General features: G+C 30.5%; 1 protein-coding gene across 9 annotated transcripts in view; it reads left to right on the forward strand.

Moving 5' to 3' along the window:
- Positions 1-16,692, forward strand: part of Ca-alpha1D (Ca[2+]-channel protein alpha[[1]] subunit D) — an 84,268-nt gene that overhangs the window by 7,304 nt on the left and 60,272 nt on the right. Inside the window, exon 1 of one of the 9 annotated variants that reach the window (XM_088190792.1) lies at positions 4,423-4,475. The exons of the other annotated variants lie outside the window; for them this stretch is intronic. The gene's annotated coding sequence lies outside the window, so the exon portion shown is untranslated. Of the gene's footprint in view, positions 1-4,422; positions 4,476-16,692 lie in introns of those variants that run through there. 9 annotated transcript variants of the gene reach the window in all.

The following is a 16,692-nucleotide window of genomic DNA, read 5'->3' on the forward strand; positions in this document are numbered from 1 at the left end:
AATTAAAACGTCACAAAGTTACTGGCTGAAAAGTGATACTCAGCGGCTAAAATCGCTTTTCGTGACTAACTTCAGCTCGGAAACGTGAGGCGTGGTAGGAAAACTCAAAGCACAATACATACACAGATTCGTTTGCCAGGGAAGCGAAACCTTGTCGACTGTAATGCGATATATTTATATTAATTACAATAGCATTTGTATGTGTTCTATTATACATATAAACGATGCACGAATTAATAAAAATGAATCAATATCAAATTATATGTATAACAATATATTATATTTGCACTAATATGTTATCAATGTTAATATTTATTGATTAATTAATTTGCGTATTAGTAGCTAGAATTATGTAGCACTACTATTTTTTTAAAATTATTAATTTGTAGTGATGGAACTAGTGAGCACAAATTGATAAATAAAAATCATGTATTAATTGAAGATTGCCACAAAAAATATGTTGTATGTTTAATGACAGGTTAATATAATTTTAGCATTAGTTTTTATCAATAGTCGTAACCGTATCGACGTAGCAAATTTTTTTTGTATAAATTAGTATGAAACAACACCTATTTTTGTGCCTGGTACGCTCCTATAACGGTCATGGTATGATACGGTGCAGTGTGAAATGGCGTAGTCCATAGCGTCTTAACTGAATACCAAAAGCCGCGGGTTCGAATCATGACAGCAGACTCGAGTTTCAATTTATAAAAATGCGCTATTATTTAAAACAAAAATGACCCCAGCTGCAAAATGGTATATATTATAATACACATAATAATTTATAATTAATTATAGAGGTGTCACTGATTCCCAGAATAAAAAGTCTGATATATATTAAACGCATAAAAGGTTTTGCGGTTCACGTTATAATTTCAAGTGTCTAGAAATAGTGATTTTGCTCAGTTGACGCACGGTTAACGTTTTTAAAGACACAAATATCATAGTTTCCAAATTTATTAATTAAATTTAGTTTTTAAATTTTAAATAAATATAAATATTTTCAATAAACATTTTCTAATAATTTATTGTTTCCCAATAATTAATCAATTTTAAACGATTTAAAAAATTAGTTAGCATAAAATATTGTATTGTTTTATATTATATAAAATTGATAAAATTCATAGAGAAAGGGTAAAAAATTTAAATTTTCATTAAAAAAATTCAAAATATCTACAGGATTTTTGTTGCTAGTGCTAGAAGATTTTTTATTTACTATAGACGCTGCACTATTAACAATTAAAAAAACCGTTGGTGCCAGGAAACACATATATGCGTTTCCCGGCACCAACGTCTTGTCATAAATGTGTTTTTAATATAAATATTTTCAATTAAATTAGGAAATTGTAGAATCTTAACTACTGTTTTCTAATAAAAAAATTCAGATAGCATAAATTATAACAAAGCCTTTTTTGTAATAAGCAATAATTTTTTTACTTAAAAGCATAAACTTCATCTAAATAAAATATAAAAAAATAGTTTTTTGCTTCAAAACGAGCCATTTTGAGACTTTCAGAAGAGTTAATGCTCTTAACTGCTTGGTTTTAAAGATTAAAAATCACATTTTAGTGTCGTATAGAACTACTGAGCACCCCCTATACGTTCTGTATGAAAAAAAATATTTTTTTTTACAAAATGGTGGCCAATGTAAAAATTTAAAGTGTCATAACTTTGCAAAATGAAATCCTACTGAAAAATGTCGTATGCAAAAAGTGTTTAGAAACGTAATTTGCATTTAAAAACAATTTTTTATTATTTTTTTTAATAAAAACCGAGTCTTATGGTATATTGACCGGGCCCCCGAACGAGCTTTTATGCGACTCGGCATATAGTTAACGCTCGTATTTAGTTCCTATTAAATATATAGACTTGATTTTTTGATACGAAATAGAGCTTTTGAATATACTTACGATACCGTTTAAAAAAATTAAAAATTAAAAAAAAAAGTTTTTTTTTTCCAAAACACGTTTAGTGTTATGAGTCGATCCACCCACCATACATACGCTCATAAGACTTGCAATATAGTTAAGGTCAGTGTGAGCTTACTTATACATATTTTAATTGCAATTTTTGTGACAGTATAGAATTCTTAAGCACCCTGTGTATGTTTGTTAGCAAAATCCAATGTGTCAATTTTTGCAAAATTGCGACAAGTATAAAAATTCAAACACTCATAACTCAGTAGGTTTAAATTTTAACAAAAAGATCGCTATACATGAAACGTTTAGAAGCATAAACTACATCCAAATAAAATTAAAAAAAAATAGTTTTTTGCTTCAAAACAAGCGATGTATCAGTTCGATCGGACCCCCATACTAGCCATTTTGAGACTTTCAGAAGAGTTAACGCTCTTAACTGCTTGGTTTTGAAGATTAAAAATTAAATTTTTAGTATCACATAGAACTACCGAGAATTGCCTCTACGTTTTGTATGAAAAAAATATATAATTTTTTTTTACAAAATTGCGGCCAATGTAAAAATTAAAAGTGTCATAACTTTGCAAAATGAAATCCTACTGAAAAATGTTGTACGCAAAAAGTGCTTAGAAACTTAATTTGCATTTAAAAACAATTTTTAATTATTTTTTTTTATAATAAACGAGTCTTACGGTATATTGACCGGGCCCACGAACGAGCTTTTATGCGACTTGGCATATAGTTAATGCTCGTATTTGGTTCTTTTTAAAGATATAGACTTGAATTATTAATACGAAATAGAGCTTTTGAATATACTTACAATGCTTAAAAACATTTTAAATTAATAAAAAAAGTTTTTTTTTTCCAAAACACGCTTAGTGTTATGAGTCGATCGACCCACCATACATACGCTCATAAGACTTGCAATATAGTTAAGGTCAGTGTGAGTTTATTTATATATATTTAAAGTTGAATTTTGGTGACAGTATAGAAATCTTAAGCACCCTGTATATGTTCGTTAGCAAAATCCAATGTGTCAATTTTTTGCAAAATGGCGACAAGTATAAAAACTTAAACACTCGTAACTCAGTAGGTTTAAATTTAAACGAAAAGATCGCTATATATGAAACGTTTAAGATCAATTTAAATAAATATTATTTATTAAAAAAATCTTTACGTTCATGTGACAAAATAATTGAAGTGAGCAGGATATAGAAAATTTCATATGTGAGTCTAAATTGTTTTTTAAGCAACTTAACTGTTATAACTTCAATTCAATTTCAGGCTTTAAGAGCTTTAAAAGAGCAAGTTGTGGGTCTTTTATTTACGTATAAAGATCCTAGTTGCATAGTGACTATTGATTGTGAACCATAATACTAGTTCATCAATAATACATGATATATAATAAATATATGAAGTGTCTCAGTACTTACGTATAGGTATTGATTGCTTAATCCCTTTTTCCATAAGCGAAGAAATCAAAATCTGTAAATCAGTGACACTATTTTATTAATCATAAACTATTTTTTTTGCCTTAAATCAATAAATATTACTATACATGATCTAGCTCGATTTTATTTGAATTATTCATTTTGATATTCGTCCGTGAGATGTAGAAAATCTAGGAAGCTTTAATCTGTGATGATGGATCGGAATTATAATTATATAACAATTATTAATATCCAGCTAAACTGGTAACTGGTGCAAATAAAAATCTATAAGAGAAAATGACCGAATCGTATTAGGAACAAAATTCGGTCGCTAAGCGAGGATATCTATTCATTTGTTGTTTACTAAAATTATTAAATTTAAAAAATTAACGGTTCATTTTAGTTGAAAATACGAGTGCGCAAAAATATCCGCGTTGCTGGTCCACTAAAGACTGCCGACAGCTCAGTGGATGAAAATTGCTCCCGCATCGTCAGTTTTCCGCCACTGACGTAGGCGTGCACGTGAATCTGCGTATCTGTGTGTGTCGTGTGAGCTTTCGAAGCTCGCACTGCTCGCAGCACTTTCCGCGCGTGGCCCGGCGCTCGCCGCGGCAAACACGGGGCGCCTCCGCCCCCTGCGCCCCAGTCGCTTCATCGACCCACGATGCGCCGACGGCATGGGGCGCGACGCCTACGCCCCCCGAGCTGAGGCCCACCACCACGCAGATAACGGATGAAACGTCAAACGTTCGTTCGGACAACTAAATTATCATCTCAGAACTAATCGAGTGACAATTATTTACAATTTCAATTAATATAATACGTCGTTCGGTGTTAATAATAAAATAAAGAAAAACTTTTGTGATATATTCTTATTTTTATTATTATTATTATTATTAAAAAATAATAAATAAATCGCAAATGTTGATGTGTATGTGTGTGAATATATATTTAAAAATATTATTGTGATTCAAATTAATTATTGTGTCTTTATATAATTATAATATTGTGATTATATCCATCTTGTTGGAAAAATAAATTAAGATACTTGAAAAAGAAAAACTTAAAAGTTTCCGTGGAGCAGTTTTATTAAGTTTTTTTCAAGACAATAGCAAGATGCTTACAATCGGTGAGTTTCAAAATTATTTATTTTATTATTTCATTTTTGTGTTGTATCCACTTTTTTAAACTAAGGGCTTGATTATAAAATACAAAATCAAATATTTTATCCGGGGTCTGATGTTTGGGTCATCATCTCTTTTGATAAAGATTTTATGACTGCATCGCTTTTGAGATCATATCTAAAACGATGCAACCAAAAAATAAGATATATGTAGCTCCGGAAGATGACCCACAACATCGGATGTCAAATCGTTCGTTAGATAGGTGAGGAGAAAAAGTGCGGTATACAAGCCCTCTTATAATCCAAAGCTAAGTAGCATATCGTTTAATAACAAGAGCGACATATACATGTTTATATATTTCGTATTTATATAATGCTCAGTGGCAGATGTACTTTTTTTAGACTCCAAACGCAACATAAGTTGGACTATATTTGTATATATTGGCAATAATTCTGTAATGTGTTTAGTTTATTATTAAATTGTAATGTAATTAAATTACGGGAAAAATGTAGAGAATTTTGAAAGCCAAACGCGCGTTTATTTTGTTTATGGATGATCCGCCACTGTAAATGCTTTTACAAAAAAAGTGTTGCTCCAAATAAAATTGCACTAGATAAAGCTCAAAGATATTTTTGCCGAAACATCGTCGACTATTATAAAAAAATAGTACCGTAAAAATCATTTTGATTTTGAAACTGCATTAAAATTTATTAAATTGTTTATATTTTGCGCGACATTATATTTAAAAAAAAAAATTGTGTTTACGTGATTTGTTCGCGTTATCTTTTTTTGAATGAATCTCTCTCTATATTTCGCCGGAGATTGTCCCAGCATCCTCAGGAGTTTTCACTTTATTTTTATAGAGTACCCTTTTTTTTTACATCGCGCAGGTGAGGATTTTTAATTCGCACTTTTTTTATTGGTTTTAATATTAAAAACACCTAAGTTTGAATGTTATTACCTTCACTGCTCCGCGGATAGGAGCATACTGAAAAAAAAAATATTCGATCGTTTGTAGTATTGTTACAAATGTTCAATCGTTGAAAACGTTATACAGCACGTTACTGATATTAAAAAAACAAAATGTATTTACGTGTTTTGTTAGCGTTTATCTTTTTTTGAATAAGTCTCTCTCTATATTTCTCTATATATTTTTTTTTAATAATATATATATATATATATATATATATATATATATATATATATATATATATATATATATATATATATTAAATCTCGGGATTCATCGCGATTTATGCTTACTTGTATTCTATATTTCGGCCGTGATTTTCCGGCCATGATCACGAATTGTTTGTGACTCCTTCCTGATCATGGTCGGAAAATTACAAGTAAGAAAAAATCGCGATGAATCCCGAGATTTCGGGATTCATCGCGATTTTTTTCCCATGGTCGGAAAATTACAAGTAAGAAAAAATCGCGATGAATCCCGAGATTTCAAAAATAATTATACTTGCGAAAATCTAAAAATCTATATATATATATATATATATATATATATATATATATATATATATATATATATATATATATATATATATATATATATATATATATATTTGGGAATCATCGCGATTTTCGCTTTCTTTCCTTATATATTTCGGCTGCGATGCTGCAGCCCTGATCACGAATTATCCGTAATTTTTTTTTAATTTCGGAGTAAGTTTTTGTCATGACACTTTTTCAGAAACACTAGATCACATTTGTTTTTGGTCAGTTTTTTGAGCAGTTTTTGATATTTTCGAATGTTATGGTAAAATTTCTCCCCATAGAGGTTTAAAAAATGGATTTTAGAGGTTCGCGAGTATTATTATTTTCGGAATCTCGGGATTCATCGTGATTTTTGCTTCTATATTTTGGCTGCGATGCTCTAGCCATGATCACCAATTACACGCAATTTTACAGTGCTTCTGGTATAAAGACACATCTCTCCATTGCTTTAATTCATATAATAATGAACTAGAATATTTTCACAATACTGATATATTGTGTTCAATACAATTCAATATCATTTAAAACATATTTCCTAATACTTGTCAATTTTAGTAATTTAGGGTGATGATAAAATAATTTCATTCAAACAACCGTTAAATTATGGCATTAAAATATTTTGTGCGAAACGTTATGAAGAATTTAAAAATAAATAGTTTCACAATGATGAATTTTATTGTCTATAGTTGTCACTTTTATCACTTTTAAAAAAAAAATCACTTTTAAAAAAATGATGAATATTTTTTTTAATCTTTTGTTATAACTAAAGATTAAAAAAGAAAGTAATAACTTGACAGGCGTTATAACAATCAACACCTACATATATGTGGTGAAAAAACAGTTAATTTGTAGCATCTATCATATTATATATTCATTATAAACTATAATTATAGCTTACTATTAATATATGTCATATTGCAGCTTAGGATATTTTTTTAAATTATAGCGCATCTTTAAAAATCTGCTGCGGGACCCGAGTCTGTAGCCTCTGGATTAACAGTCCAGCGTTTTACGGCCTACGTCACTCCAACCTCTATGTATGTACATATATATTTCAGCATATGTATGCATATATAAATAATATACATAAATTCAATTTATCCGCAATTAAATAAAAAATCATGTAGAATAGATATATTTAAAAAAGATTTAGTTATTAAAAAAAAGCAACCTTTTTCATATTATCGCAAATAATACATTTAGCTAATTCTTATCAATAAAATATAAAACGATCGACTGAAAGTTCCTTGTCTGTTTATCCAAGGTTTACCCTATTAAATTCATAAAGCTTTAAGCGTTAAGTAATCAATCTTCTAATATTGATCTAATTACAAGATATCAAATAATGTAGAATAAAATATATTTTATTTGCAAATTAATTCCAAATTTGTTCCAAGAAAGATTCATTTCAGTGTTTATGTAGTCGTTAAGTATGAACAGTTTCACAGCATGATTTAAATGAAAACTTCACGATGGCGCAAGCTATAAACGGGCTACTCTTAAACGCGCCCCGCATTATATTTTATCACTTCTAAACATTTGAAAATCTCAGTCGTATCGCTCTAATGATAATGTAGAAAATACTCCAATAATAATAAAAATGATGGATGATATGAAATGAAGTCTCGGAAAAGTTTTCATATGCTTATTAGGTCAGCGACTATCAGAAGATTCAGCGCTTCTCAAACGCATTGTCTAAAAGCATTTTAAATTATGTCATAAAAGATACGTTGAACGAATTTAATTTAGTTCTTTGGATTAATAAGTTCATGTTTTTATTGTCTATGTAACAGCAGTTACTTGAGGAACGCTTTACAGAATAGTCATCAGTTTCAGTGAAAATCATGTTAAGCTTAAACTACATTTACAAATAGCACTTCTGTTGACATTTTTTTATCAACACCCATTCGTATGAGTTCTGAAATTCGATGTAGTGTTGCGTAGCTGAATGCGCTGTTCTAAATCCGAACTGCTCTTTGGGTAAAATATTATTATCGATTACGTGTTTTAATAGTCTTTCGAAAATTTTATTCGCAACGGGAAGAAGACTAATCGGTCGATGGCTCGGAAGAGTAAGATTAGTATCCGGTTTTATGAAGAAATATTACTTTTGTCCGTTTCTATGGCGTAGATAAGTAGAGGCGATTAAATGCGCGCTTTTGATATAATTAAAATAACTGATAGCAAGGGAAAATAATTAAAATACGTTATCAGTATTGATATTATATTTAGAATTATTATTTATTAGGGATAGATTAGTTATGTACAGATATCTTATAATATATACTCAGGTTTAGCGATTTTCATCTGGTTTGATTTTTTGTTGTAAAGTTTCCACATAATTGCTCGGTAGAAAGCGGCGGTTGTATAAAGGTGTGTTTCCAAACAAAAGCAAAAGAAAAACAGTAATTTTGTAGCACCCAAGAATCTGAAGAGTGACTACTTGCAAAACAGTTGCCAAGCAGATTTATTTTCACACATTACGGTCCGCTATTTTCGTTTCCAGTTTTTACAAAAGGTGTCATTTTTTTCAAGCTACCAATAAAAATAGAAATGTGTCTCTTAATAAAAGTTATTCTTTTTTTATGGTCGCACGATATTTTTACAAGATAAAGTTATTACTTTAACCCTTGAAAACGCGCGAATAAACTGACGTGAAGTTTCGCTATCACGCGAAAACGCGTGTTTTATATATTTATAATCTTCGAAAGACACGAATAGAAACAATACGCATTTTTTGCGCACAAAGTAGTGTTGTCATGCGTATTCGAATAGTGTTTCATCGTCGGTAAGCGACCACAATGGTCACTTGTATATTAATAGGTTGGGTTTACAGCTATAAGTATAAATTAGTATTTTCTTTGAATCATACAAGCTTCGTTCAAAGAAACAAAAATACTTGCCCACATCAGCAGTAGTCTCAGGAAAAGAGCGAAGGGAACGATTAACTCAAATCAGTACCACGAGCCCACCCGCAGGGACAAGAGACCAGAGAGACTCACGCATGTCGAGAAACATCAACAGAGACTTCGTCAAAAATATTTCAACTGCGAGTACTAATCGACATTGATACCGATCGCCTGTTTGGATCAACATCGATTCTTTGTCATTCGACACCGCTGCTTGATATTGACATCTTAATTTTATATGTGTATGTACATATATGAATATCGATATAATTCATATCTGTGCAAAAAATCAAATTAGTGTCAAACTGACTGAATTTGTCGGCATGAAAATTCGCAATATTTTATGCATGATTAATAATTTTATTTTCAAGTCCTTTTTCGCATTCCAATTTTGGGTTGCTCATTTTTATTTGTCAACATACATAGTCTCATTTTAGCTCGATATACTTTTCTCAGTGTTTTTCCAACTTTTCCAAGCCTTCCAAGAAGTACGATTCTGGAATTCCATCAAAATGGGTTTCTATTTCGGCGATGACCTCATCGATCGACGCGAATCTTTTTCTGACGAGCCATTTCTTCATATTTGGAATCAGGAAAAAGTCGCCGGGGGTTAAATCTGGTGAATAAAATGGATGCGGCAATAATTCGAAGCGTAATTTGCCTTCAAAACTGCACAATTGTGTACCTGTGCAATGTCTTGATGGATGAGCATTTTCTTCTTGGCCAAATTTGGGTGTATTTTGTTGATTTTTTACACTCAACCGGACCAATAACAACGCACAATATTCTCCATATATCGTCCATCCATTTTCAAGTGGTCAATGTGGATGATTCCGCGTGCATCCTTAAAAAACCATGTCCATCATCTTGCCGGCCTACTTTGGAGCCGGATCATTTCCAGAAATCCACTGTTTCGACTATTCCCTTTTCTATGGAGTGTAGTGATGGATCCATGTTTTATCAGCATAAACTCGTTGGAATTGTGACGGAAAAGTGCCAAACCAGCCATTGAATCGAACACACGATTGCGTTTATTCTGTACTGTGAGCAAACGCGGCATATCTTTTTCATACTAAGCCATGTGATATGCCTTTGGCCTTAACAAATTTACGCACTTGTCGATCACTTAAGAGCATATCATGGATTTCGTCGATCGTTTCTGGCGTAGTCACCTCAAGTGGACGTTCCGAACGAAGTTCATCGCTTGTGGATATATGACCACGTTTTAACTTAAACAGTTTTAAACGATGGTGCAAACGTACCATGAACTGCATCCAACTCGGCGTCTAGCGTCATCTCATAGGTTTTCTAAGGACTTATTGCCCTATATTCGTAATATTAGTCACTCTATAATAAATTACATGCAAAGCCGACAGGATATTAAGGTTAGAAATCACTAAGGTGCCAGTGGGAACATTCGGAGTACTTTATTTTATTTTAAATAACCCTTTTACAAGTTTAGTAAATATATACTGTACTATCCATTTTTGAGATCATGACATTGCTATTTTCATTAATTGAAATAGTTTTGTGTTTAGAGATACTCTCATATTTTTTCTTTGCAGTTCAGTAAACCTAAACGATTCCCTTAAGTTTAATAAAAAAACATTTTTTTTTTTAAATTGATAGAAGATATTTTTTTTACAGTTAATAAGTAAAATAATTCAAACTTTAGTGCATAAAAAATGGTGTTTTATTAGTTATATAACCCAAATTTTTGCGCTACTCGACCATTTTAATCTTTTTATTCATAAAACTGTAAATACTGTAAATTAAGACTAATAAATAAAACCTAAAAAAGCCACCGATTCTTGCAAGTGTATAAATCATTATTTTTTCTAAAATATCTGAAGCCACATTCATCTTAAATCTGTTGGTAGTATAGCTTTCAAAATGTCTCGGTATCCAAAGGCTCAGGAAAGTCACTTTTTATTGGTTATTTAAAAAATATAATAGCTTAGTGAAATAGTCTGAGTAACATAGTTTCTTTTAAATGGTGGTGTCTAATATGCTACTGTAATCACAAATTTATTTTAAGTTATAACAGCTCAAAGATGACCGCACATTCTGTGCATAGAATGAATATTATTGTATAGTTACGTGCTGTGTTGTAGTAGTTTTTATAGCGTCTCAATGACGGAGTCGAACTCTCGGAGCTTTAATGTTGCTGCTGTCAAGACTATACCTAGATCGGACGGTTAAAGTTTGTTAAAGCGGTTTTTATCTAGCTCAAAGCGTTGTTTGCGTCCAGGCTGAACTCTCGTGCATTCAAAGTCGAAAGCGAAGTGATAATTCGAAGTCAAGTTTTATCGCAATATTCTATGTTATTTATGATTAGAGAAAAAAATAATCTTTATATATGTTTCTACTATCCCTCTATATCTTAATTAAGCTAAATAATTTATGTATTTGTATTTTTTTTTAATATTCCGCTGTATCTTAATAGTGAGCCCAATGCGTTACAATATGATTTAGAACAAAAATTATCATTTATTTATTCATAAAACACAAAAACAGCACACAATCGATATATGTCACGTTAAAAATAGCATATTTTTGCAAATCCAAATTCGAGTCTGCTGCAGTGATTCGAGCCTGCAATTTCTGGATTATCAATCTAGCACCGGATTACGCTATTCTGGTTTTGGGGTTTTTAAGTATTTTTTTAAGCTTCGCTACCTGCTCATTCAGAGACGTTTTTTGGTTTATGGTTATTTTTAGATGCACATTGTTTGTATTGGCACAATAGATAATGTTTTAGCGTTAATTCATTTTGTTTATAAGCTCTTAAAATACAACAGATACAAATCCGATATATATGTTGATTAATAATACTTGAAATTTCTGACTTTAAATATTGTTTTTACATACATATCTAGAAGACAAATATATAATTATAATTCCAAAATGAATTTTACTAGATTTTATAAATCTCACAATAGAATCAGTAATTTCAAAAATGTCGCAATCACGTCCATTATTCTTACCCGTAGCGACTAAACGCTCCTTTTGCACGAGTCTTCTAGCTTTTAAATAAGCTTGCCAAGCACAATAATGTTTTCGGTGATTTATATGAGGAGCTGGAAAAAATATGTGATGATTTTATTTATTTTTTAATATTTAATAGTATAATTTAATGTTTTGCGTATTATAGCGTATGTTTGAGTTAATGTATTGTATATGTATGTATGTGAAACGTTTAATTGAACTTGTATGCATAATCTCCATCATAAATTGGAAAAACCTGTCCAGTCATAATGATCAAATTTGCAATAAAAAATAAATATGATATAAAAATCTATATTAATGTGCTAATTCAACTGTTTTGATCAATTAATTGCAATGCGACGATTATGGATGGTCCCGACACTGTATTTTTTTTGAAATTAAAGTAAATGTTGATTATGATAGTATAACATTTTTGATGCTTGCCAATAAAAATCATACAGATTAAAACCTAATAAAAATGCTATTGTGCGATCGATTATTTTATGTTAAAGGAAGTAAAAACAGAAGCAATATGTCAAAAATAACTGTGATCAAAGTGCACATGTAATATTTGGACTAGTAAATTACACATAAAATTAATTTCGTAATTCAAGAAGAGAGATGACTTGAGACATCATTTTTTATTTCGGATCTTACTGATTTTGGGCTCTAGACACGGCCCTTTTATATAAGTCTTTTCTGCAAAAATTAGATAATTTTTACCTCTGTGACATTATTATTTATTTTAAGTAATTTAAACACAGAAAAGCATTCGAAAAAAATGTACATTTGTTAAATATTTTGTTAAAATGCAATGCAAATTTTTGCATTATATTTAAAAAAAAATGAAAAATTAAACTAGATAGTATATAAATAACGAGTCCAATCCACCACTGTATTCTCCCCTACTTCACGCGAATATGTCGCTCTTTTTTATACCCTCCAACACCTACATTCACCCAGACAAATTGAAAGGTCGCGTCAATTCCCGATGTATGTCACACTCGTATAATCACACGTGTCTCCATCCCTGTCGTCGATCAATATTAATATTTTCAATTATGTCCACGTGTTAATTGGGGCGTGCTGACTACGTACTATAATATAATACAAGGCACAGCATAATCACTCACTCGAACGGCTATCTCTCGTCGAAGGAATTGGTTCATCGCAAAATTTCATCATCCCGTCTTTTCTTTCATTTTCTATCTGTCTTCCGCCGTTGTAGGGTTTCCTTTGTCTATTGTTGTCCCAGGCTACAAAAGCAATTAAATAAACGAGGTGTGAGGAAATGCAGACTCCCTTTATCGACGGGAAACGCTTCGATTGTATGCTTTCGGTATAAGTATTGGAAGAAAATACAGGAAGCTTTTAAATGCGAATTTTAACAGTTATGTTTGACGATTGTAACTATATACGTTTTTTAATCGTAAACTTGTATACGTGTCAATCAAATACATGTAAAAATGTATAGACATAAAATTATTTTAGAGTCTATAAATAATCAAAATTATCGACTGGAGAAAATATTTATTCTATATGTATAAATAATATATAATATTAAACTTTTTACCATAGCAACGCAATTTATCGCTTGTAAGGCCGAGGTGACCTATTTTCTATTCGCTCATATTTCCAACTATACGGTTGAAATTATTCAATAAATTTACAAGCTTTCATAAGGGTATCGTATTGAATAATACTGAGTAAAGGCGATGTATCATTTTTGAACACATACAGGTGTATTTGCTGCTATGTTTGTAATTATGCGACATAAAATTGACTATGAGAGAAGCATTCATCTCACAAGATCATAGTTGCAATTTTTTTATTGTTGAAAATATAAAAAAAAACATATGTGCAGTAAAAAAAATAATAGAAAGTTACAGATCTGAACATTATAACTTGATAGATTTTCCCAATGCGTCATGCCATTATATAAATAAATAAATAAATAAATAAACATTTATGGTACACACGTAAAATAGATGAGCACTATTCCACGTATTTTTTACCAGCTCCTCATAGCTATCGCCGAAAACATTATTGTATTTGGCAAGCTAAAAAGCTGGATGGCTCGCGTTTACGCCCTAACCGCAACGGGCGAGAATAAGGGACGCGATCGCGATTCTCTAAGGCACTCTGTGCCAAGCATTAACGGATTGTCAGCAACGTCCTTTAGAAACTTAAACACTGCTTTATTGAGTAGACGCTAAAATAATATGTATACTAATCTACAGATATATTTGGGTGTCAGTATCGGGCGACGGTGTCAAATGCAGGTGGTCTGATATGATATGCATAGAGTTATTGCTGGTGGCACACACAATACATAAGTCAGTGTCGAAGTACAACTTGGACCGTATTGTGAAACTCCGCATCTAATGAAGCATTATTATATCTCCGAGTGGCCATTTATAAACAAAACCATAGTGGTCGCTTTTCGTAGACTACAATAGTGGAACAAACTATGGTAGCACTTATTATTTACGTCATTCTGTAGTATTCTACATATACAGGGCCGCCGAAAGCGAACCCAGGCCATGGGAAAACAATGATTCCGGGCCTCATGACAAAAATGGAATTTTTGTTTGTTTTAACATCGTAATATATTTTCTTGAATAAACAATAATAGTACATCAAAATAAATATAAAAGTTGCCATCGTTGCAATATTTTAATTAGGCATTTAAAATTATTTAAAATATCTACTCATAATATTAGTCGTGTTTTCTTTTTTGCTCAGTGTTGCCATATAGTAAACTTCCAGTCCAGGTCAAAAGCAATAAAATCGCGCCATCGCGGTGAAAACGCTCGATTATAAAGTGTTTATATTGAGAATTTTATCATAATATTATGAGTGAGAATCGAATAATGCATATCTAAACCAAATTTTGCCCAATAGGAGAGCGCAAAAACAATTATCACTACTCAGAAGGCAAAAATTCACGTCAAAAGCAATAAAATCGTGTCGGCGCTGTCGCAGTGGGAACGCTCGTTACCGAGCGTTCCCACTGCGACAGCGTCGACACGATTTTATTGCTTTTGACGTGAATTTTTGCCTTCTGAGAAGTGATAATTATTTTTGCGCTCTCCTATTGACCAAAAATTCGGTTTGAATATACTTTGATCAGCCATTTTATGTTAGAAGTCCATTGTAACATCAGTAAGGATAGCTATTATATTTTTAAATATTTTTATATACAAACTATGGAGCAATATGTGAGATGTGATGTCTGTCTACTTATTCTTCCGCTTATATTCATCTGAGAGATGAGTTGGCGTGGTTTATATTTTGGACTTGATTTAATAAAAGTTCTTTCATTAGGTTAGGTTTGGGTTTGAACAGCAAATGAACGTTTTGCATCTGTCAAATTGAGTTTCATATACATTTTAGAGCAGCATATTAGCGCCTCAGTTAAATTATATTTATCAATCTATTAGTGAAAATCTATTTGTACTTTACTAGTGAAAATATAACTTTACCAAAAAATACACATTCACTGTAACATTTATAAATCGGATGTAAATAAATAATGACAAGTATGTAAATATATATATTACTTCATATAGAAAAGTTGCATATAATTTTACTGGCACATGCTAAATAATTTATATTTTCACTGGTAAAAATATATATCTACTGGTGAAAATATATTCCATTATGATTTTACTGATATGAAATATTTTTTAAATATTTTCAGGATAGATTCGAGACTGTTTTTTCTAGATTTTCTTTTAGGAATAACCACATGAAACTGAATGTATTATTTATTTATTTTGTTGCATTAAATCCAGTTGTCAAATTACTGATAATACGATCTGAAAAACATTAAAATTATATAATTCAGCTGGTGCTGTTGTTTCTTAGGTATTCGATCTGAATTTTCAGATCAATTACTTAAATCTACTGCTTCTAATTTACAATCGTTAAATATTTTCTTTCATGTCTAATATTTTTTAAACGTTTAAAAAGCAAGAAAGTCAGCAATAATTTGCAAAAAAATTTTGACACAAATAGAGCCGCGTCAAAAAGCTGCAATATGTCCCTTTGAATAATAATGTTTATTGTACAAGTACTACCTAGAGTGGGTGCTTTTGAAGGCAATGTTCCGTTCCATTTATTTCTTGTATGTATAAAAATGGCTGAAGGAACTTATACCTGAAATATATTAGTACATACATCTCAAACAACTGTAGTTTAGTTCATGATAATCAGAAGGAGAAGGATCTGAAGAATATGGTGTTTTCTTATTAACATTTTAATTCAATGTATATTTGTGAATTTTTTTGGGAAGTGATTTTATGCGTTTTATTTACAATGCAATACTTTTTTTTCAATTAAATTTATTATAAATAAAAAGCTAGATATCACAAAAAAAATAATTACAGCATTAAACTTTATATATTAATACTAAAGCAAAATCTATAGATTTGTAATAAAAAATTTAGCACAATTTTTTAAATGACTTTATAAAATAAAAGTTGATTTTTCTTCTTTAAGAATTCATAATAAAAACACATTCTTACAATTAATATTAAAAATGAATTTAAAAACGTTTTTAAGGTAAATTTATAATTCAACGATAAATTTCGCAGAAATTCTGCTACAACAGAGTCATAAATATTATAACGAGATTTTTTGAGATAAAATTTATAAAGCAAGTAATTTTACACATTTTAAGAGTTATAACGTTTTTATTTTATAAATCTTGTACATTGTTATTTATGAATATAAATTAAACAACTTATTATAAAATACATTCAATAGTTCAATATCGGTTAAGTCTCATGAAACCTTTTAAATATAATTATAT

Source organism: Plectrocnemia conspersa, unplaced genomic scaffold (genome assembly GCF_051122295.1).
Source record: "Plectrocnemia conspersa isolate PC_06_02 unplaced genomic scaffold, ASM5112229v1 ptg000008l, whole genome shotgun sequence".
Taxonomy (NCBI): Eukaryota; Metazoa; Arthropoda; class Insecta; order Trichoptera; family Polycentropodidae; genus Plectrocnemia; species Plectrocnemia conspersa.